The 22,859-nt window shown below is 41.0% G+C and overlaps 1 long non-coding RNA gene across 1 annotated transcript in view; it reads left to right on the top strand.

Annotated features, from left to right (window-relative positions):
* LOC112658668 (uncharacterized) overlaps nucleotides 1-22,859 on the top strand; it is a 47,585-nt gene that overhangs the window by 2,449 nt on the left and 22,277 nt on the right. Inside the window, exon 2 of the long non-coding RNA XR_004804460.2 lies at nucleotides 686-767. This is a non-coding gene — a long non-coding RNA (uncharacterized LOC112658668). The remainder of the gene's footprint in view (nucleotides 1-685; nucleotides 768-22,859) is intronic.

The raw sequence follows: 22,859 nt of genomic DNA, 5'->3' as shown, positions 1-22,859 counted from the left end.
ACGCACATCTAGCACTGGCCCTGGTACACACACTCTCAACATTTTTAGATAGTTCAGTTTGGCTGACGATTTGGTAGCTAGAGCCTACTGAATTTATTAAACATTGGACATTTTCCTACTTTAAAAAATTCTTGAAATAATTTACAGGTTAAACTTGGTATGATGTTTCAAAGGGCTAAAATCTACTCTCTGAAGGAAGGAGAAGACTTTAGGGGTTTCAGGCATTGCATAGACTCTGGTTTCTTTCTGTCTTTTTTTTTTTTTTTTTTAAGATTTTTATTTATTTATTCATGAGAAACACAGAGCGAGAGGCAGAGACACAGGCAAAGGGAGAAGCAGGCTCCATGCAGGGAACCTGATGAGGGATTCGATCCTGGGACTCCAGAATCATGCCCTTGGCTGGAGGCAGGTGCTAAACCGCTGAGCCACCCAGGGATCCCCCTAGACTCTGGTTTCTAGAAGCAAAGGCAAACAAAGACATTGGTTTATAGAAATCTCGCTTTCTGACAACTCCCAATATGCACATTTATTCACAGAGATAATTAGTATGTGAAAAATATCTTCTTTTTTACAATTAGATTTAAGCAAGAATTTATGGAGTCCTGTGTGTAGAGCACACTACAAAGGTGCTGTTTAGAAATAGAATATTTAATCAGATCCTCCTAAATTTCTTTCCTCCTTGCAGATCTCCTTTTTCAACCTGCTTTGTAAAAGACACCTGGAGGATTTACAACTTGACTTTCTATGAGGGCAGAAGGCGTAACATGGTGAGTGACTTCCAGTTATCAGCTGCCTCAAATGAACATCTTTCATTCCATCCCTGATGATAATGCCTTCAACAAGCAATCTCAAGTGAGGGTGCAAATGAGAGTTTATAAACTCTGGATTGAGAAAACCTGGGGTATCATGAACTCTCCCTATTGCTCTGTTTTCTCAGATTCTTTGACTTACTTTTTGATATTTTGATATATGCTCTTTCTCAGGCTACTGGTTTAGACATTGGCTAAAGAAAATAAGGGTCACACCAGTAAGGCAACTTACTATTTTATAGTAACTGTCCCCTTTGGACTTTTTGTGTCCCTTGTCATAGAGGAGTTCCATAGGGCTCTTTCTTAGTATTCAGTGTGGAACTTGATATACTGTGAATTCTCTGGGGGGTTGAAAGGAGACCTTGGGGAAAACAGGTTTCTTCTGAGTCCAAGTTGGGTCTGGGGACTGGTTTTGATGAAAGACAAATGCTTTACTTAGCCTTTTCTGTGTGATAAGCCATCCCCAAACTTAGTAGCTTGAAACAATGATTTATTATTACCTCTCATGGTTCTTTGGACCAACTGCAGTCAGTGTTTCATATAAGAAGAGTTGGACAGAGGCTGGGCCTGAGTCACCTGAAGGCTTTGGATGTCCAAGGTGGCATCTTCACTTACATGCCTGGCACCTCTGCTGGGAGGGCTGGAACAGCTAGGACTGGCTGGGCATGTCTCTCTCACCGTGGAGCTTCTCTATTTGGGTAGCTTGTGGTGATCTGAGGAGTCCACTTTCTTACCAAGTGGCTGGCCTTTCTCAGAGTAAGAATTCCAAAGGACCCAGATGAAGCAGCATATCATTTTATGACCTGGTCCCTGAAGCCATGTGGCATAACTTCTGCTGCATTCTACTGGCCAAAATGAGCCACAGTGGCCATTCCAGATTCAAGGTGACGGGATTTACAGAGTATACATGGCAGGATGCACAGACCACTAACTGTCCCTGAAGTACCTGTAAAAAGGCAGGCAAAGAAGTCTGGTTCTGTGAAGAGAAAGATTGTTCTTTGTCAGATTTATTATTTTAAAACTGGCCAAAGCAATCATCTAGGGGCATGATCCCAGACATTTAGAAGCCTGGGCTTATCAACAAGGGGATTGTGTTTCCAAGGTCCTACACCTGGATAAATTCCTGTCCTCACAAACACTATTACTTGGCCTTAGATAATAAAGCAAAGCAGAACACAGAGGACTGAGGGCCATTTCTCCCCAGAGGCCCTTTGTGACATTCACTTCTATCTCGACATAGAGGAGTTTATTTATGAAATCAGCTTGTTGGCACCTTGGATCACCCTTAGTGCTCTGAGTTTGTGGGGTGTCAGACAGCTGGGTCATGTGTGGGGCAGCGAGGAGTGAGGAAGGCCAGGGCCATGCAGTGCTGCCTGAGAGACTGTCTTCTCAACCCCCCAATATTCACTAAATCTCATCTTTTCACAAGCCTCCTCCTCTTCCCCCCGCTCTTTCTTTTCTTCCTTTCTTCCTTTTTAAGATTTTATTTATTTATTTGACAGAGAGAGAGAGAGAGAGAGAGAGAGAGCATGAGCAGAGGAAGGGGCAGGCAGAGGGAAAGGGAGAAGCAGGATCCCCACTGAGCAAGGAACCTGATGCAGGGCTCCATCCAAGGACCTGAGCCGAAGGCAGACACTCAACTGACTGAGCCACCCAGGTGCCCCATCCCCTCCCTGTCTCAAATTCAATTATAATAATAAATTATTATAAGAAGAAAAGCAGACATAGGAACAATAGAGATAGAGGGAACGCAGCCACTCAGCAAGAATTCCAGGTTATAGGAAATGTACTTAAAGAAAGGATAGCCCTATACCTGTTCAGTTTCTGGATACCTTAACCCTGGCGGATTTCATGCCAGGAATGTAATTTCAAAATCAAAGAAGCAGACAATCTGGGATGGTCACAGGAAAGTGGGTAGAATAAAGATCAATTTAATGAATGCATTGTGTATACACTCTCTGAGGGTCATGATTTCAGGAGAGTGAAATAAGGCAAAGAGCAAGGAAGAGAGTGTGGCAGAGAAGATAATAAAGGGAGTAGAGGAGGAGGGAGCATCAGAAAAAAGAAGAGAGAAATCTAGGAAGAAAGAGGCCGCTCTTGGGGAAGAAAATACAATCGCTACCAAACATGTTCCTCTCCATTTAAATGTTGAACATAAAACGATACGTAAAGTTCACAATAGTAATTTTTCTGAGAGACAGAAGGAGAAGAAGATGTCAAAAGAGAGGATTGTGGGATAAATATGCATAGTCACAGTGATATAGGGAGAAGGTCAAGGGCAACTTATTGTCCCATGGTAGCTTAAAAGCAAAAATCTTACGGATCGGCCTCATCTCCCCACTTTTCCAACCAATAGTCTTGCTAATAGGTTTGCAGTAAATGCTCCTGCCCGAAGAGGAATTTATCAGTAAAAGAGATTCGTTTCTGGAAACTCCCTCCGAATGAAGATGTAACCAAGGACATAAGGGGGTAGTGATTCATTGCATGGTTTTGAGTCGCTCCTGGCTCTGCCCCTCAGCAGTTCTGTGACCTGAGGAGTTACTGATCCTCTTTCAGCTTCGGGTTCCTCATCTGTAAGATGGGGGCGAGCTGCAGAACACGCCTCGTAGGGTTGTGGGCAGCATTAGGTGGGATGTGTGTGCAAAGGCTGAGCACCCTGGCTGGCGTCATTATGACTCTCTTGCTCTTGGTGACAACAAAGCATTTCAGGGGTCTCTCTTTGGGACTGTCTGAAGCCTCTCCCCAAGGATGTACTCTCTTGACTGTAAAATCAAAGCATATTTCTTTGCACGGTACACTGATGTTAGTGAAAAATGGAGAGGCCACAAATGAAAACGTGTTGGCAGAGGTGCGGTATTTCCTCAGATAGACTTGTTAAGCCACACAAAACTCTTCCATTTTGCTGCCTCTCAATTAGTTCTAATTCTTGACTCCGCTGCTCCTGCTTTCGGAGTCAAAGTGTTTTCCGATGGTCCACTGGGCCGCTGGATTAAGCTGTATTTAAGTTACTTATATGCAGAAATAAACTTGTCTTCTTTCCTCTTATCCTTCCGGTACAATGGCACCTTCCTACTAATTACATTATCCTCTGTGATTCTCCAGGGTCCTCCGGATAACAAGGAGAAGCGATGTTATAGGACATACACTTTTCCGCTTTATTGGCCTCTTGTTATCCGTGGGCCTAACAGCGAAGCTCAGCAAACAGTCCAGACCCAAATGTGAAAACCCACTGATTGTCAATCGCACAAAGTCTGAATTCGATTAGAGTGCCAATTTCCTGCCCTTTCCCCTGTGCTCAGAGAGAAAGGAACAGCTCTGAAGTCCCTAAGAGATGCTGCTTGATTTAAGCCCTGTGAAATTCTAACCAAAAGGTAATAGAAAAGAGAAACCAAGCTTATCAAATTTTCCTTAGGAGCATCGGTCTGTTTCACCTGTGGTAATTGGCCGAGTTCAGGCCACCACTCTGACAAGCTACAGGAAGTTGCCAGAAAGAACTACCAATAAATAACCCAGTGCCTTGGAAAACCACTTTTATGCTCTCTGGTATGGGTTTAGAGGCCGTCTAAGAAAAGCGTCCAGGGAGGTACACAGGGCTGGCAAATGAACCAGGGGGGACTTTTGGGGTAAGTAATAGTTATTGGTTCATTGCGAGAAGAATTTTGATGTCATGCGGTGGCTAGTTGGATGAGGACACTGTATGTTTGGAGTGCAGGTTGGTTTCTTTTGCAGCAGCAAAAAGTGGAATGGTGGGATGAGAGCCAGACGGTGTTTGCTTCTCCTTCAGATACAGATAATTTAACCTATTTATTGGAGCATTTCATAGGAAACAAAGGGGGTGGGGGGGGGGGAAGAACCTCACAGGTGTCCTTTTAATTTAATCAGTGGCGTTTGCTATCGTGACCAAAACTGCCCAGGCTGCAGTGCTTCCTGCTAACACGGCCCTGCAGAGAACCATCGTCTGGAAAGATTTCAGGAATGAGAGCGTTTATGGCATAAATAGGGAGATGAATCTTAAATAGCTTACTCGGGAAATCTGATATGAAAAATAAGAAAAGCCATCAGAGCGTTGCAGGTGGGCTTCAAGGGGCACAGCCCAGTCCGTGGCCTCTTTGCTGGGCCTGATGTGCACACGCACACGACAGTCCACTACGGCTCGATGCGTTCCGGTGAAATTGAAAATCGGGGTTGAGGATAACCGGATTGGTAGAGAGGCCTGGGAGATCAAAGTGTTTCTGTCTTCGGTGGCCAGGATGAACCTGACTGCTCTTGAGGACAGAGCAGAGAGTCGTGTGGGGAAGACACGAGCGGCCACATGTGTGACAGCCTGGCTGGCCCAGCCCGGGGAACCAGGCGGAGATTCGCACTGGTTCTTACCCTTCCATCATAGGCCAAACGTCTCTTTGGGGATCATCACCTCAGTTTTTCTTTTGGCTGTGTCTCATGTACGAGGTGGGCTTCACGTCAAAGAAAGAAATTCCACAAATGGGCTTTTTATTCAATGCTCCAGATGTTTTGCTGCCAGACACGGCTCCTGTCCCTGGGCACGTTGGCAGGCAGGGAGAGACGAAAAGCAGGGCCCAGTCTAGGGCAGACCCTCCCAGGCCTCTGGAAGGGAACATCCAAGGTCTGGACAACTCATTCCAAGTTGTTCTATGCCAGAGGCTGTCGTCTTGAAGGAGGCCTGACTTGAGAGGTGTTCACAAATGGAGCTGTTCCTCTGGCCTCGTGTTAATTGAGGCACAGCCGAGATGCCCCTTTGACAGCGGTTAGTACACGGGCGAGTCATTTCAATCTCAGGGAATATGAGGGGGAAATGATTTCCCTTTATTGCAGAAACATCCCTGGGAGGAGATGGAGGGAATAGAAAAGCAGCAGACATGTTATGAGGAGAGCCAGATCCTCCTGCTGTCCAAGGCTAAATCCTGGCAAGGGCCAGCCTCCGCAACCAGGAGCTCTGGCCGTTGTCAGCTGCAGTGACACTACAGTTCCTTTGAGGGCTGGGAGAACGTGCCCAGGATAACAAAGATACACATGTAAATAAGAAGCCACTGGGGTTTGCAGGGTTTTGACAGTTCACCAGTGTCCATTTGTTGAATTCTGCATTAGCGAAGCAATAAGAACAGTCTCTGACCTTTTGTTATGAGCAAGAGGACCAACTGGGGGCCTGAAATGTACATAATGACAAATTGGCAATAATATTAACAATAAAACTTTTGAGAAATGAGCTTTTTCTCGCCCCCCCCCCTTTTGTCTCTCCCTGGCCTGTTTCCATCCTTAGCCTGGGCTAAGGATGGGGTTGGAAAAGCATGCATCCCAGTTTTTTCTCCCTTGGGAGCCACGTGGTGTGTGAGCTGCTGATTGGCCATCTTTCTTCTGGTTCTTTCTGCAGTTTGCCTGAGGAGTTGCTATAAATCCCCTGGGAAGGCACTGGGCCCAGTTCTTGGCTTCTGAGCGCTTTCCAATTGAATAGGGATAGCAGTCCTGAATGAGGAGAACTGCGTCAACATTTTAGCATTTTGAACACTGGAATCCAGAGAGCACAGGGGACCATGCTTCGGTTTCTTGAATTATGTCATTCATTTGACACTGAACCCGTAATTTGTACTGTTACTTGTCTGGGGACAGTTTTATTTTTTTATGATTATGAAAAGAATCCAGGCTTTCCGAAAAATCTTAGATCCTACGGAAAAAAAAAAGGAATAAATTGAAAACCACTAGTCATTTTATTACCCAGATGTAGCCATTGCTGATATTTTTGTATTTATTTTTTAAGAGTTAGCTCTGTGTTGCTACACACATATTCATTTTTAAAAAACTCAACAGTACTCTGCTGTTTAGCAAACTCCTTTATTTTTTTCTGTATCAACAAATATAGATCTTAGTTACTTTCTTATGTCCTCATAGTATTCCATAATGTAAATGAAGCATAACTGACTCAAGCTATTTATTGCTGGGGACAATTTGGATTGTTTCTGATTTTTTTAAAAAAAATCTTTGGTCTTATATAAACACGGCTGCAGTGAACATCTATATACATTCTTTGGAAGTTTCCCATCGCCATTTTTGTAGATAGGAACTCTTTATATGTTGCACATTATTTGAAATATGGATACATATTTTTATTTTTTATATATATATTTTTATATTTTTTGTAAATTTATTTTTTATTGGTGTTCAATTTGCCAACATATAGAATAACACCCAGTGCTCATCCCATCAAGTGCCCCCGTCAGTGCCCGTCACCCAGTCACCCCCACCCCTGCCTACGTCCCCTTCCCCCACCCATAGTTCGTTTCTCAGAGTTAGGAGTCTCTCATGTTCTGTCTCCCTTTCTGATATTTCCCACTCATTTTTCTCCTTTCCCCTTTATTCCCTGTCACTATCTTTTATATTCCCCAAATGAATGAGACCATTAATGTTTGTCCTTCTCCGATTGACTTACTTCACTCAGCATAATACCCTCCAGTTCCATCCAAGTCAAAGCAAATGGTGGGTGTTTGTCATTTCTAGTGGCTGAGTAATATTACATTTGGATACATATTTTTAAATATTTTTTCTCAGGTTTTCAAATTACACAGCTTGAGTTTGAATCTTGCCTCTGCTGCTTATTACCTGCATGGTCTTGGGCACATTATTTACTTTATTTGTGTGTCAATTCTCTTACCTGTAATGTGGAGATGACAGTGGTACCTACCTCATGATGGATATCAAATAAGATGATACATGTAAAGAAAGATGCTCGATACAGCAGGTATGTGAATCAGTAAGTATTAGCAATTAGTTTTGCTATTATTTGAGAGTAATTATGGCAAAGAAAATTGCAAATAAGATACATTTGTAACTTCAAGTTCAAATAGCATTTTAGAAATCAGTAAAATCAACCATTTTGGGGGAAACAAGTTGTGCAAATTACCAAGCCCCAAAGTAATGGAAAAACAAGTTTGCTTAATACTATCTGTAAGCTGTAACAGAAAAGAAACCTCTGGTACTTTGAACATTCTTTTTTTTTCTAAAATATTTCATTTATTTATTCATGAGAGACACACAGAGAGAGGCAGAGACACAGGCAGAGGGAGAAGCAGGCTCCTCATGGGGAGCCCTATGCGGGACTAGATCCTAGGACCCCAGATCACGCCCTGAGCCAAAGGCAGATGCTCAACCACTGAGCCACCCAGGTGCCTCTACTTTGAACATTCTAAGCACAAAAACAAAATATGGTTTGTACTCACTTGGAAGAAAAAAAAATCTCAGTATTGTCTTCCAAGAAGAAGTGTCTAGGCTTCCTATAAGAAAATCTGGGACACCAAAACATGCCCCATATTAGGATGCAAAGTCATACGTGGAGGTGTCTGTATGATCCAACTTGGTGCAAGATAACTGGTCACACTTGGGGTCTGCCCAGGATGGTCAGGATTGCCTCAAGGGCGGTACTCCGAAGTAGGAGTGGCATGGTGTCAAAGGAAGAACGGAGGAGGTGGGCTTGATTTGGAATAAATATGTAAATCAAGCAGGCATAGTTGAGCATTTCTGGGGTCCTGTATACTTGTGATGCTCCCTGCTTATTTCTTGCTCAGTTGGCCAAAAACTCTGAGCAGGAAGAGGGTGAAGGCGAATGACTCTCCTCATTGTTCAGTTGTGCTCCTTTCTTTTGCATCACTCGAAGTGCTGTGCCAGTTCAATTCTAGAGTGGGGATAGTCAAGGATTTTCATTATTGTCATCACTAGTATATTCATCGTCGCCATAAATATTATTAGTAAGGGTTTCTGTCTTTGGTGCCATGCTTGGAAACATCTTCCTCATCCTGAGATCGAAAAAAAAAAAAAAACTCATCTGTGTTTTCTTTCTGATATTTCTGTAATTGCATTATTTACCTTAGATTTCCAAAGCTGATCATTTTTACACATGTGTTCTATTTCCCTGAGTTCCTTTCTAAGCAGTTGTAGGTCAGGAAAAATGTCCTTGTTGCTCTGAGACTGGCTTTGCACAGAGCCAATATTGAGGGAACAATATTGCATCTGCTGATAATGAGGGTGATGTGACACATTGATTACAAAAGGCGATTTTTCCTTTGTTTTATGTTTGGTAAAGTTATGGTTTGAGTTTTCAGACATGCTCACTATGGTTGAGGAAGCCTGGATAGGACCCTTTCGGGAAGTGGTCAGTGTCCTCCACACTTGAGGGGGTGGGCTCAGGAGGATGCTCTGAGGAGGGGCCTGTCAGGTCATGAATAGACGTCATGACTCTAAACCACATGACAGGCAGGAGTCACTAATTCATTGCCTCCTTCTAAGCATAGGAAGTGTGTGTGTTCGTGTGTGTGTGTGTGTGTGTGTGTGTGTGTGTATTGTGGATGACCCATCACTTTTACCACTTCTTATTTTTTTATTTTTTCTTTTACCACTTCTTAGAGCACTCAGGGACTAATAAATGAGAACTACCGCGGGTAGTTGCTGGCTTCCTGTGAACTCTGAGGACTCCACTGCCCCTTGTCCTTTCCCTAGCTTGTCTGCTCTGCAGGGAGAGTAGAAGACTCAGAGGGAAGCTGGCTCCAAAGGCAGATGAATGCTCTGGCCTCATTCTGATCCTTGTCTTACCTCACAGCGCCATGGGCGGAGAGAGAAAAAAAGAGAACTCAGAGAACCATCAGAGCAAGATGGAGTTCCCAGACTCTCTTTTCCCCCTTTGTTCCTCTTATCACTGCCTGAAACAATGATTTATTTCTCTGCTTATATGTTTAAATGTGTCTCCTTCTACTAGGTTGTGAGTTATGTGGGAGCAAGAGCCTCATCTATGTTGTTCACTATTTTTCCCCAACAAGAAAAGTAATATTTGGCACATAGTAGGTATTCCATAAAGGCACATTTTAATTAATAAGTGGACAAATTCATGTTGAATTATTTTTGAAAGCATTAAATATGTTCACTTAGCTAAAGTCTTTAAAAATCCTAGAAATCATCAAGGACAGGGAGTATTGATATGCCCATTCATACCCACACAGCATCTGGTCACATGCATAGAATATTCTGGGGGCCCAAGACTTAAGAGGCACTACTTGAAACACTACTTCCAGGGAAGTACAATTCATGGGACAGATATAGGAGAAATATTTGTAGGTGATTCATTGAAGTTATAAACACACTGTTTATGCTAATCTGATCATTACTCAAGTTGGGATCTACTTTGACGGATCTAAATGTCACATAGTAGCAATTACAGGAACTCTTGTCCCACACACAACACCCTCGCTGGTTCAGAAGGCTCAGGTCCATGGGGAAGTGAGGGCTCTTCATTTCTTTTCTCGGTGATGTCTTCCTGATTATTTATCTTTGCAGGTTCTATGAAGTTCTAGAGGTCTGTTGGAGCTTCAGCTCCTGGGGGGTGGGGATGGGGGTTGAGCGATGAGGGGAAGGGGAGGAAGAAAAGATTGACATTTGTTTATGTAAGAGACATTTATTAAGTGCTTCTCAGTGCCAGAGACCGTGCTGGCCCAATGTGGGAACCCAGGAGAACTGAGGTGTCTAGCTAGAGAAGGAAAGCTGAAGGAGGGAGGTGGCACCAGCTTTCAAACATCAGGTGAGGTAGAGGAGGTGGTGGTGAGTGGCTTTCTTCATTTCAGCTAAGGATAAGGCAAAAGCCCCAACAGCAACCCAACGACATTTGGATTAGAAGTGACTGTAAATGGGACTGAGGTAATAAGTACAGGGGCCATATTTTCTAAACTAGAAATCGAGACACATGGTCTGACACACGATCGGACAGATGGATGGAATATTTTGGCTTATGACTGTCCCAGAAAAATCTCTTACAGATGGCTTAGGTGTAATACACAGCCATCGACATGCTATGACTTGAGGGGCATGGAGAAAATGCCATGCCCTTCTTCAAAATATCTTTTCCAGCACCGCACATTCCACTATTAGAGATTTATTTCTGTGTCCCGTGGAGGCTGTTAGATATTCCATCTTGTATGTAAGATCGTCAACACTTTGTCAAGTTATCGATTTGGGGGGGGTTCAGGTTTGAAAGTAGAGGTGTGCAGGAACAGGAAACCTGTTGGAAAGAGCAGTGGTAGGAGGCAAGAGAAACATTCTTATGTCGTCTAGAACTGGCTTCCTCCACAAGAGTTGTTAGACGGTGTTGCAAATACCCAGAGAACTTGCGACTTTCTTCCATGGAGATTTGAAAGAAGAGATGGCTGGCCACAGGGCAGACCCAAAGCCCAAAACCAGCAGCGCTCAGCTCCCAGTTGAGCAGTGGATCTGATGCGTAAAGATGGACCTATCCGATTCTGTGACCCCTGAAAGCACATTCACCCTGTTGTCATCTCCACAGAGCAAACTCTTGCCTTTAAACTGGAAGAATCTGGGGGGAGGGGTCAAATTTTTGTGTGAGCTCATGACACAATTTCACATTCTTATTTATGCCTCAAGCCTGCAATGATTAAATTTAAAAACTATCATCTCTTCCAGAAAAAGAGAATGAAGAAAAATGACCTCAAAAGATGTCAAGTTTGGAAATAATTACTTCATAAATACACTGGGGTGGAGAGTAGCTGAATAATCAGAATGTTCCTGTCCTGCCCCATTCACACATTGGCCACAAGCTGCTCACTATGGACATGGTGTCTCAGCAGACATTTCACAACGAGACATTTCTTAATGAGCTTTGCATGATTGTCTGTCTGTCTGTCTGCCACTTTGTTATAATACAAAGGTAAACAAATGAAAGAGTCAAAGATATACTGTGCAGAAAAGCTACTGGTGTAGGCTCCTCCATTGGAAAAGAAGCTGCTTGAAGGAAGGGTTCAGGTTTGATTTCTTCTGAACTGCAAAAAGAAATTTTAGTATGATTTTAATATGGTAGGCTGTTATCGGGTTCACCAACGAAAGGCTCAATAAGGCAGAAAACATTTTTTTAAAAAAAAATTTTATTTATTTGAGAGAGAGAGAAAGAGTGAGAGAGAGCACAAGCAGGGGAAGAGGGAGAAGCAGGCCCCTTGCTGAGCAGGGACCCCCATGTGGGGCTCGATCCCAAGGACCACGGAATCATGACCTGAGCTAAAGACAGATGCTTAACCGACTGAGCCACCCAAGGTGACCCAAGGCAGACCTTTTTAATCAGGGGGGTTTCCTAACACATTTCATGACTCCACTGAGATTTTTTTCATTGGTATAACTCATGAAAGAAAAATCTCAAAGATGGGCCAGAAGAGGTCATACTGAAAAACAAAAGGAGGAGGCCTCGCACTGTTCTCGCCGCCTGTATAATTTCTTCTGCAGCCATCAACGACTGTTGAGCATACAGCAGTTTTCCAGTCCCGTGAATGTGTGAAAGCTCACTCAACTTCTGTTGGAGAAATAAAATCAGACCCTTGCTTTCTTCACCTAGACTGGGAGCAACCGGCAGACAGAGAATGTGTCCATTTTCTCCATTTCCTGGTACCTGCCAGCCCGCTGCCCTGGCATCCGGTGGGTGCTCAATCTTTGTGAAATAAACAGAGGAAAAAAACTTCGCTAGTGGTGATAGCATGGATTAAGAACCCTTTGTTTAACTGCCTTGTGAAAAAATTTGACCGAATCACTATCCCTATCACACATGCTTATCAAGTTTGGCACCTCTGAAAAGCAGATTGTGATTTCATTTTAGGGGATGCTAGTGGGGGAGGAACTACAGAGACGTGACAATGTAGAGCATCCCAGTGCCTGGGCAGCTTTCTTACTCCTAGCAGGGGCTTAATAAATAGGCTTTGAGTGAACACATACATGTGTTTACCTATAAGTGTGTGTGTGTGTGCACACGCACGCGCATGTATATGTCTCTCCTTAGCTAGGATGTTTAACATAACCTCTGAAACTTCAAGCTTGATAAGCACAAAGACGGTGTTATTATTCTAAGTGCTCAATAGTGGGCTTTCAGAAACTAGTAATGCATATTTTTAAAATTATGTTTCTTTGGTTAGACATGCTTTAGTTTAGCTGGCTTCTGTGATAGAGGTGAGCTCTTGTGAGCTCCTTTGGGGGCAGAAGAGGTCTGGAGTGCTGGGAACTATGAGCAAGAAGTCTTTCAACAGGCACAGCAGTGTTGGGGAGCAGGTGTTCAAGGGGGCATGTGACAGCTAGGTGAAACAGCACGTCTTCGGTGGGGAGGCCTGAAAGGCATGTATTCCGACTGGGGTTTCTAGCTCCTCTATGTCAGAGGGAGGCCAAAAGGTCATTTCTCTTATTTTCCTAATACAGAAAAGAAGCTACTGTGTAAATCAAGGTCTTCAGGTGATAACTATATAGTAGGTAGTAAGGGATTCAGAACAATTTCACAGCATTTAAGTTGATGTGCAGGGGAGAGGTCTGATCCTTGCTGTGGTCCGTTCTTTATGGGTGAAAAAGCTTGTTCTATCGCCAACGTGTGAGTTAGAGAGCAATGCAAACAAGGGTGTGTGGGGGGTGATCTTTCTGGTGGTAGGTTAATCCTTTCCCACATAAACAAAGGAGTTTGATAGAAGATATAAATACCCTCCTAGTTTGAGAGAAACCAAAACAGAGTAGTACTACATGAAGCATCTAACTGAAGAAAATTAGAGGTAAAATGAGGAAAGAAGAAAGAGATAAGAGTGAGACTCATTGAAGTGTGTTAGTCAGGATACTCCAGGGAAACAAACAATGGGATGTCCGTCTGTCTATCTGTCTAGAAACTTATGTTAAGTTTTATTCTGAGGAATTGGCTCACCCGATTATGGAGTCTAGCAAGTCCAAATTCTGCAAGGTGGGTCAGTGGGCTGCAGACCCACAGAAAAGTTGATATCTTAATTTGAATCTGAAGACAATCAGTTGGCAGAATTCCCTTCCTCATGGGAGGTCAGTCAGTCCCTGAGGACTAGTCTATTTAGACCCTCAACTGTTTGGATGAAGTCCATCTACATTATGGAGGGTAAGCTTTCTTTAAAGTCTACTGATTTAAATGTTAATCTCATCTTTAAAAAACTTCACAGAAAGATCTAGAATAATGTTTGACCAAATAATGGTCACTTTGGTCTAGCCAAGCAGACACACAAAATTAACCATCACAGAGTGCATCTATATACGGCTCAAAAGGGTTTGTTTTTTTTTTTTTGACTGCACATAGTATGCATTTGTGAGCCTCCTGAAACACACGTGGGAAAAGATATTTTCACCTCTCCAGGAGAGGGAACTAGAGATGTTCTGCAACTCTGCAAGCAAGTAAACCAGCCCAAGACCCAAGACAGCTGAAGTATGGGCCAGTGTAGACCTAAGCAGTCCCAAATAAAACTTACATTTGTATTTAGCTGGTTAATGATATTGTGATATATCACACTTTTAGAGGTACTTTCTTTCTTTTTAAAAGAGTTTATTCATTCATTTGACAGAGGAGAGAAAGCACAAGCAGATGGAGCAGCAGGCAGGGGGAGAGGGAAAAGCAGGCTCCCTGCTCTGTAAAGTAGGGCTTGATCCAGGACCCCGGGATCATGACCTGAGCTGAAGGCAGATGCTTAACCGACTGAGCCACCCAGGCGTCCCTTTTAGTTACTTTAGTTGCCTATTTGTAGTTCAGATTTTCAGTAAGCTTTGCTTGTAATGTTGTCTAAAATGTGCATTAAATTTCACAGAATCCTCATTATATTTTTGTACCTTCAGCTTAAGAGACTCAGAACGAATGGGCTATAACTAAGTTAAGTCGGGGGGGAGGGGGGCGGGAATCCCAACAACCCATGTGGTCCTAAACTCTGGTCAGAATTTCCCTTCTTCCTTTCTTTCTTGGTTCATGCCAAATCCAGTTAAAGACACCCATTTCCCAGCCTCCCTAGTGGTTATGAAGGCCATTTAACATGCTTTGTCCAATGAGACATAAGTGGAAGCCGTCTTCTTTGGCTGATATAGATGCCACTTTGTCACTTCCTTCTTTTCTCTACCTGATAATGCAGATATGATGGCTAAAGCTTTGGCAATCATTTTGTGACCATGAGCAAATGGACAAGAAATCCAGAGGTCTCAGTAGCACTGATCTGTGCACCACTGAACCAATACTAGAAACTATTTTATCAGAACAACTTCTACTTGAGTAAATATAAGCTTCTATTTTGTCTAATCTACTCTTTAGATTTTCTCCTAGTGAAAGTCGACTGCAAACCAGTTAATGTGAGAGTTAATCTTAACAATATTAAATAGGATTTTTCAAAAGTTGTTAGGCATATTATTGACTACCCAGGTAAAGCTTCACTGTAAATATCTATTACTGATGTCAGTAAATTATGCCATAAGATCCAAAACATCCCCGCCCCTCCCCACTTCTCCCCATGCCCTGCAACTTGAAATCCTTGCCAAAATCCAGTGAGTTCCCCTCCTTACCTTTTGCCTCTTCCAAATCCCACCCACCTTAATTTTTATTCAAATCACCCAGATGCAATGATCTCTCAACCATTAATCTCTAATATTGCATGCCAGATGGAAAAAAAGATTGATAGTTTTCTGCTTTCACAAAAACAAACTTAGGTATTTCTATAGCATTTGAAGTAACTTTCTAAAAACAAAATTCTATGCTTTCCTTTTGAGGAGATACCAAGTCTAAAGCAGTACTACTGTTGCTCCCTGGTCTGCAATGGGACAAAACCAACATTGATAGCAAGCACTGAGAAATGCTTGTAAGGATTAAATATGACTGAAAATTCATATATATACATATATATATATTTGTATCTTAACAGAAGTCATGGTCCATGATAAATTGGAACCTGAGAAAAGATTTCTTCTTTCCTTCTTCCCTTCTTTCTTTTAAAACCACAGACAATTTGAGAAACACTGACGTAATGGGCAAATATCAGGTAGCATAAAAAGTCACTATAGAATTTATAATTATTTTCAAAATTAACCTTTTTAAAAAGTTAGAGTTCTCATTGTATGAGAAACAAACTGACTGAGGGTTTGGAAAGTGAGGATTTGTCAGTTATTTAGTTCACACACTTGCATGCGTGCACACATGCACACGTGCACTCCTTCTGTGGGTAGGAACCAAAATGAATACTCACTAGAACAATAGCTTCTTATTTTTCTTAACTAAATGTGATTGCCCCTTTGCTTATATAAATTAATACTTCAATACGCAGAATGGTAATGAATTATTCTCAGAAGTAGGACATAATAGTATCTACAACACATCAAGAGAAATTTAGAAATAGGGCTATCTAAGATAATGAGAGGCAATTGGGAATCTGGGGAAGAGGGGAATTTGACATATGGAAGTAATTATTATGAATTTTAAATTATTTACTAAGTATAGCAACATCGAGATGCTTTTGTTAACCAACTTAGACTTTTTTTTTTTTAAAAGAGAATACCAAAATGTGGAACAACTGCAGATATTTTGTATCCTAAAAAAAAACCCAAAAAACAAAAAACAAAAAAAAAAACACGTCAATCCTGTAATGCTTTTGAGAAAATCTAGGACTGATCTGGATGGATGCATAGCAGTATGTTTTGCTGTGATACAATCATTGTTCCGAGAAAAACTGTGAACCATGTCAGCTGGATGATATAGGGTATTTTGGCTTGTACCTTTTTGCCTAACACTTTGTTTTCTTTAAAAAGAAAAATATCTGTGTGCTGCTTACAAAGACTTCGGGGTACTGCTTGCCATTTTAGCTACTAACACAAACAACCTTGACAATCATAATCTATTTTTTGATCCTTTTTCGCCTCAGACAAGTAAGCAGTCATCAATTATAGGCCCTCACATGAAATACAAATTTAGCGCCATGGAAATGAAAACTAAAGCAATTTGTACCTTTACTATTCCAAGGGGAATCATTCTTGGTCTATTTACTATGAAATATTTCCTCTATCTTATACTCTTCTAAGTTATATCAATGTCATCGACCATAACTTGAATCATAATGAGTAGATGATACCCTTGCATGACTAGAATCATGTCATCATTATTAGATGACCTAGTTAGCATATGTGGTTAAAAGTGCCATTGCCTTTTTATTTATTGACTTCTTTCAGAATGCCATAGGTTATATCAGGACTGGGCTTCTGATGTGTTCTTATGAAATGGTGTTTTGTTTATTTTTTTTTAACCCATATCCACTAACTACGTACACTGAGCCATCCACACTATTTTAAAATATTTCTTTACAAACCATATTTTTTCCCCTATGACTTTTATTAGCAATGCCCCTGAAAAAAATGTAAAACATGGGCAAAGAAATGTGATAGCCTGGTTTCTAAAGCATTGGTAGACTTTAGGAGAGACCTCAAATCAGGAAAGAAATCATGTCAGTGAGAGAAACAAACCTTTTTTCCTGAACTTAAGGGGCCCGGATATATGCATAGTATGTTTGTCATCCTGAGGTCTGTGTACGTTTGTGAGGGAAGGATTAGGTGGTTAGTACTCCCTGAGGATGGGTCTGGATAACACCATATCCAAGGTCAGAAATCTTGGCACGATATCTGGTGTTATGCTGACAAAGGAGAATGCATAAAGGAAGAAAGAAGCATTTGCTTAGGGAGGATGCTACAATGCAACCTTACCTGGACTCTTCTACTAGTGAAATCTATAATGGTTCTTTATCATTAATTCCTGTTGTTGCAATTCCTCTACCCCTAATCTTTTCCTAAGCCATTGGTCTCTTCTCTTTGGGGGTGGGGGGATCAAAGTCCCCCCAGACAGGTCATTCTCAGTTTTTGGAAGATCTCACTCTTTTATGTCCTTTGACTTCTTCTCTGGCTTTGGTTATTTTTCAAATTCCACTCAAGTCTCACCTTCTGTTTCCCAAGCGTTCTGTGGAACTTGTTCTCAGTGTTTGTGGGTCTGTTTACTTACTTACTTGCTAAGTCCACCTGCACTGCTTCCCAGGACTTAAAGAAATTAGGGCAGATTTTCAAAAAATTAGGCAGCGTGCCTAATGAATAATTGAATGTTTGAATAAGCTTTGACCTCTTGTAGATGGTTATTAAAGAATTTGGGTTTGTAAGGAAAACTTTGAGGTTTTCTATATATAATAGGACAACATCAGTGATTCTACAACATACTTATTTTCTGACTTGCTTAATGACCATTCTAGAATAGTTGTGTGATACCTAATTAGAGATACAGTTGGGAATCTTACCAAATAAAATAATAATAATAAGTTAACTAGAAACTGGTCAGATTAGCTGAGCCATCCTTGTATGGCCTGAGTTTTCTTTATAGACCCAAACTGTGAGTAGAAAAAAAAGGGCATTTGGATGGGTAGTATTTCTAAAGGTAAGGAGGTACATACTAGAAGTTAAGTTAAATGAATCCACGTTTTCTTTTATTATATAACTTGAAGAAAAAACTTTACCCTCTGAACCATATTCTTACCATAATGCTCATCAGTTTATGATTAAGTCTTACCATAACATGCCACATAAGATGTCTGAGTTTTTTCAGACTAAAAACTCAGTTTACTGAAACATGATTTATCCTAGATCGACAATAACCTGGTTGTTCTAATTAATTCCCCCTCCCTTCCTATTTTCCTCAGTAGCTTCTTCTTTCTTCAAAGTATTAGTATTTGTGAATGGGGATGTGATGCTTATCCAAAATCGAAATCAGATCCACAACCAAGGAAATAATAGAACCCTGATTCCTAACTGTAGGCCCTCTGGCTCGTGTGTTTTATTGCGAAGTTTGTTATATATGTTAGTCTTTGGACTAAATTTGTCGTTTCGATCTTGAGCATGTGGCATAGTGAATTGCAAAGGTCTCTAAGACAATTCTTGCTGTCCTGTGCAGAAGGACTTGCATTTCTGAATAGAACATACACCAGAAATAAAGGTCTGGATTGCAGCTTTGATATCAAAGCAATATGTTTCAGTTGACTAAGCAGGGCACTAACAATTTGGATAAAAGCATGCAATATAACAATTAATGAACTATAAAAAAACCCTCATTGAGCATTAACCCTTTGGAGCGCATAGGTATGTATGTACATTGTAAACATTTATTTAGGTAATAATATGAAAGCTTTCAGGGCTACATTCTGTTATTATTAGAGTTTATGATTAGCTGTTTATGTAGCTGGAAAGCAAGACATCTAATTCTAAACTCCATTGCTCTGATCACAAAAGGTTCTTTAAAGAGAAATTTGGAACTGAGTTGGAAACAGGAATAGAGGATAAAAGTCACTCTATCAAACAATACATGCTTAATAAATAGCTTTATTATGTGTAAGCCTATATTAAGGTATGGTAGAAATATTGAAAAGAGTCCAAGTCATGGCCCCATGCCTCAGAAATTACAATAATAGAAGATAAGACTAGTAGTTGTGAAGCAATTTAAGAGTTAATGGTTTGACTTCGAAAGCGCTGAGCTCAGAGTAGGGAGGGAAAGCATAATAGACTGGGATAGTTGGAGGAGGCTTTATGGGACAGATGGTTCTTGATCTAGACTTTAAAGAGAAGGCTGCATTGGGATCAAGGGAGACAAAACTGAGCAGAGGCCTGGTCAAAGGAATGAATATGATGTGTTCACAGGCATAGGGGAGACCAACTGGGCTGGAGCTAAAGAATCAAAGCAAATGAACACAGAGAAACCTGATTCAGTGCCCTGACATGGAACTAGCTAGAAGAGTTGTGGATTGAATGACAAACTATGATTCCTGCTACTGCCAATCGGAAGAAGGCTAAAAATGAGCTTCTATGACAAAGCAGATGGAGAGCCACTGGAGTCATAGAAGTGGAGCCGGGACTCCAGACTTCAAGAGTTGAAGAGAACGTCAGGTTTGCAGAGGGAAAGACACATCCTTTGGGCACAGAGGGCTGGCTCTAGACGAAATAGTGAAATATGGATGTTTATCGTTGGGATCTCTCCTTTATCACTCTCTGTGCTTCTCCTACAGTCTGGTGTCCTGCTCCGGCTTCTCTTTGGCTTTGCCTTATTTCAGACCAGCAGGAGTTTCACTTTCCTTAGCCTCACATCCTGAAAGAATCTCTGTGGTGCTTCCAACTCTTTAGAGTACACAAAAGAGGGATAGCATCCTATGCCTAGTGACCTTGGTAACAATATCTCTTCCCTTTTTTGGTAAACATTTTAATATTCTTTGGTTAAATAAGTCTTTCGGTGTCTCTAACATCAATTCGTGTTGCTCCCTACTTAGTCTTTGTATAGCACTCATGCTTCCTAAACTCGGTTTCACCTAGTTCAAAACAATTGCCAAGCCCTTATTAAATGATATAAAAATTTTTTTTGATGTTGGCTGTCTCATTCAGTTATTTAAATCATGGTTTTGAGGCATATTTTCCCTGTATAGGCTATTTAACCTAGCAGAGATAAAATTGTTGTTCTATGGACCTAGATTTTATCCTTGGCCTTAGAAAAACAAACAAACAAAACAAGAGCCTTGTAAAGGGATTCTGGGTGGTGTAAAGGGATTCTGGGTGGTCTACTGCGCCAGCCCCCACCACTCCTCGGCGTGAGCATCATGGTGACATTTCGGGGATGACAGAATGGAGTGGTGGCCAGTAACATCAAATGTGTATGCATAAAACTGCTTTTCTTTTTGGAACTAGACTTTAAGCTTTTCATCACAGAACATGATCCACAATCCCCAAACTTGCTCCATGAGTTCTGCATCGGTTGTTTAAAAAAGTGGCACAGCAGGTCAGTAGTCTGAATGGTGACGACCAGATTTCAGACCTGAACTTTCCTCTAAGATGTAACTTTTGGGAAAGAAAATGAGAGAAACAAGCATAAGAAATTGGGTTTTGAGAGTGTGAGGTTATAAGAGGAAAATAGCAACTGAATTCAGTTTTACAACTCCACATAGTTAGATTTCTCAGTTGAACTTTGGTAGTAATGATGAAAAAATGTTAGCGCACAGTCTAAACATCATGCAGCTGTGAGTTGCCCAGTGCCAAACTCTGGCATGGTGGTACCACGTTCATCATCGTCTCCTCGTGTGCTTTCTGAACACAGTGTCCTGCAAGACTGGTACCCAGTGAAGACTGGTTTATTGAATATATGAATGACTGAAAAGTGAAATTTTTATTCTAGTTGATGATTTGGCATTTACAAGTATTTAACATTTGACATAAAGAAAATTGGAAAACAAGGCAAATCAAATACAAATCTAAATGCTAGTCATTAGCGACCTCTTTCCTTTGATGTCACCAGAGTTAAAGGATATTTCCTATGATTAACTAGAATTAGGTTGTTTTCTATTTTTCAAAGTTGGAAAGTCTATATAAAACTATATTTAATGCTTTAAAATTAATAGACTAATGTATTAGCCTATTTTAGATAGTCCATGTGAAACTACATGAGTCCATGTGAAATACAATATTGCTGAAGTATCGCATGCTATATTAGAAAAGCATATAATTTAGAAGATTTTGGAGATATGGTTTCATTTTAATTGATCTTTTCCGATACATGTTACTATGTGTTTCTGTACTACGTACAGAAGATTGGTCAGTTACTTTTAACTTAGATAAAGCCTGGTCATTTCTGGAAGACACTTATCGCAGAAATTTAGTCAATTGGCTCTCTTAAGGATTATTGTCAACTCATGCTACATGTCATTGTTGACATAGGAGGTAGGCACGAAAATGGCAACTCTCATTTATCATTTTAAGGCTCCTCACTAGACATTCTATTGCAATTCGTTAAAATTCCATCCCCTTAAACATTATATATAAATGCTATACAGGAAAAATCATTAAAACATTGAATTTTGAGTTGTTACTTTATGATAAAACATCTCCAGATGTCACATCTTCTGTCATGACCTAAGGTGCCTTCTGAGTATTTTTCTTTGGTGAGACAGCTTTCTGTAACTCATGGGATAAAGCATCACTTCATACCATCTTGTGTTCTCCTCAGTGTAGGTAGGACCAACCCCAGCACATCAGGAGCAATCTTTAAGTAACGTGGTTTAAATATGAATTTCAGAAAATGGCAGGCAAAATCATGTATGTAACATTTAGTCTCCTATTTCATATTAGTTCTTTTTGAAATCCAAACTGACATTTCTTTTTAGATAGGCAGAGGAAGCACTATTCTTACCTAATACAATAAAGATCCATTTCCTTTTTGAAATTCCTGTCATAGTAGATTGTTATAATAATGGCCTATAATGAATCATGCCACCCTGTGTCCCTGTTGCTCTGCAATGTAATGCTGCTTCTCCTACTGTTGAGATGTAGAGTCTATTTCTCCACACTGTTGAATCTGGGCTGCCCTTGACTGGATTTGATGGATACAATGTAGCAGAAGTTACAATTGCAAGGGTTCTAGAGATATTTTGAAAATTCAGCCTCACCTCCTCAGGACCCTGAGACCGTCAGGCTGTGTAGAACCCCTGGAATGAAAGATCAGAAGGTGACAGAGTTCTGGTTAGCATAACCCTTAGACATGGGGGTGAGGCCACTTTGGGATACCCAACTCAGATCAGCTTTAACTACACTCATGAGCCCAGCCAAAACAGAAGAACCATCCAATCCACCCACAGAATGATGAGAAATGATATACTGTTGTGGTGTTAAGCTACTAGGTGTTGGAGTTAGAGAGATGCCTGAAACATCAATGAAATACTACATTTGTCACATCAGAAAAACCCTAACTCTGTAACAGCCTAAATAACATTTTACACTATTTTTTCCAATCAAGTCATGCTGATCTTTGCCAAAATCCTCTAGTTGGCTGGAAACTTTCAACATTTCATGAAGGATGGTTGAAGTTTAATTTGCTGCAGAGACCATTCCAGGACTCTGTATTTTTTTTTTTTTGGGCCTTTGGCTGCACAGTGGAATGTGCTACAATGGAATGGTCTTTCACATCCAAGGTAACCCAAATTACTTCACAAAAGAATGTACTAGAGTGCAGTGTCTATGCAGGCCATAAAAGGACAATTATGTAATAGCTCATACACCACTTAGGATTTTAGAACTTGTCTTACTGAAAGGAAGCACGAAGAAAAGAGAAAATAATAAATGAAAACTGAATCACAAATATAGAGAGGAAGTAATATATTAATTACAATAGTACCCAAACTTCTCATGCAATCTTTATACTTT

This window comes from Canis lupus, chromosome 12 (genome assembly GCF_003254725.2).
Source record: "Canis lupus dingo isolate Sandy chromosome 12, ASM325472v2, whole genome shotgun sequence".
Classification (NCBI taxonomy): Eukaryota; Metazoa; Chordata; class Mammalia; order Carnivora; family Canidae; genus Canis; species Canis lupus.
This window is presented reverse-complemented; position numbering and strand designations above follow the sequence as displayed.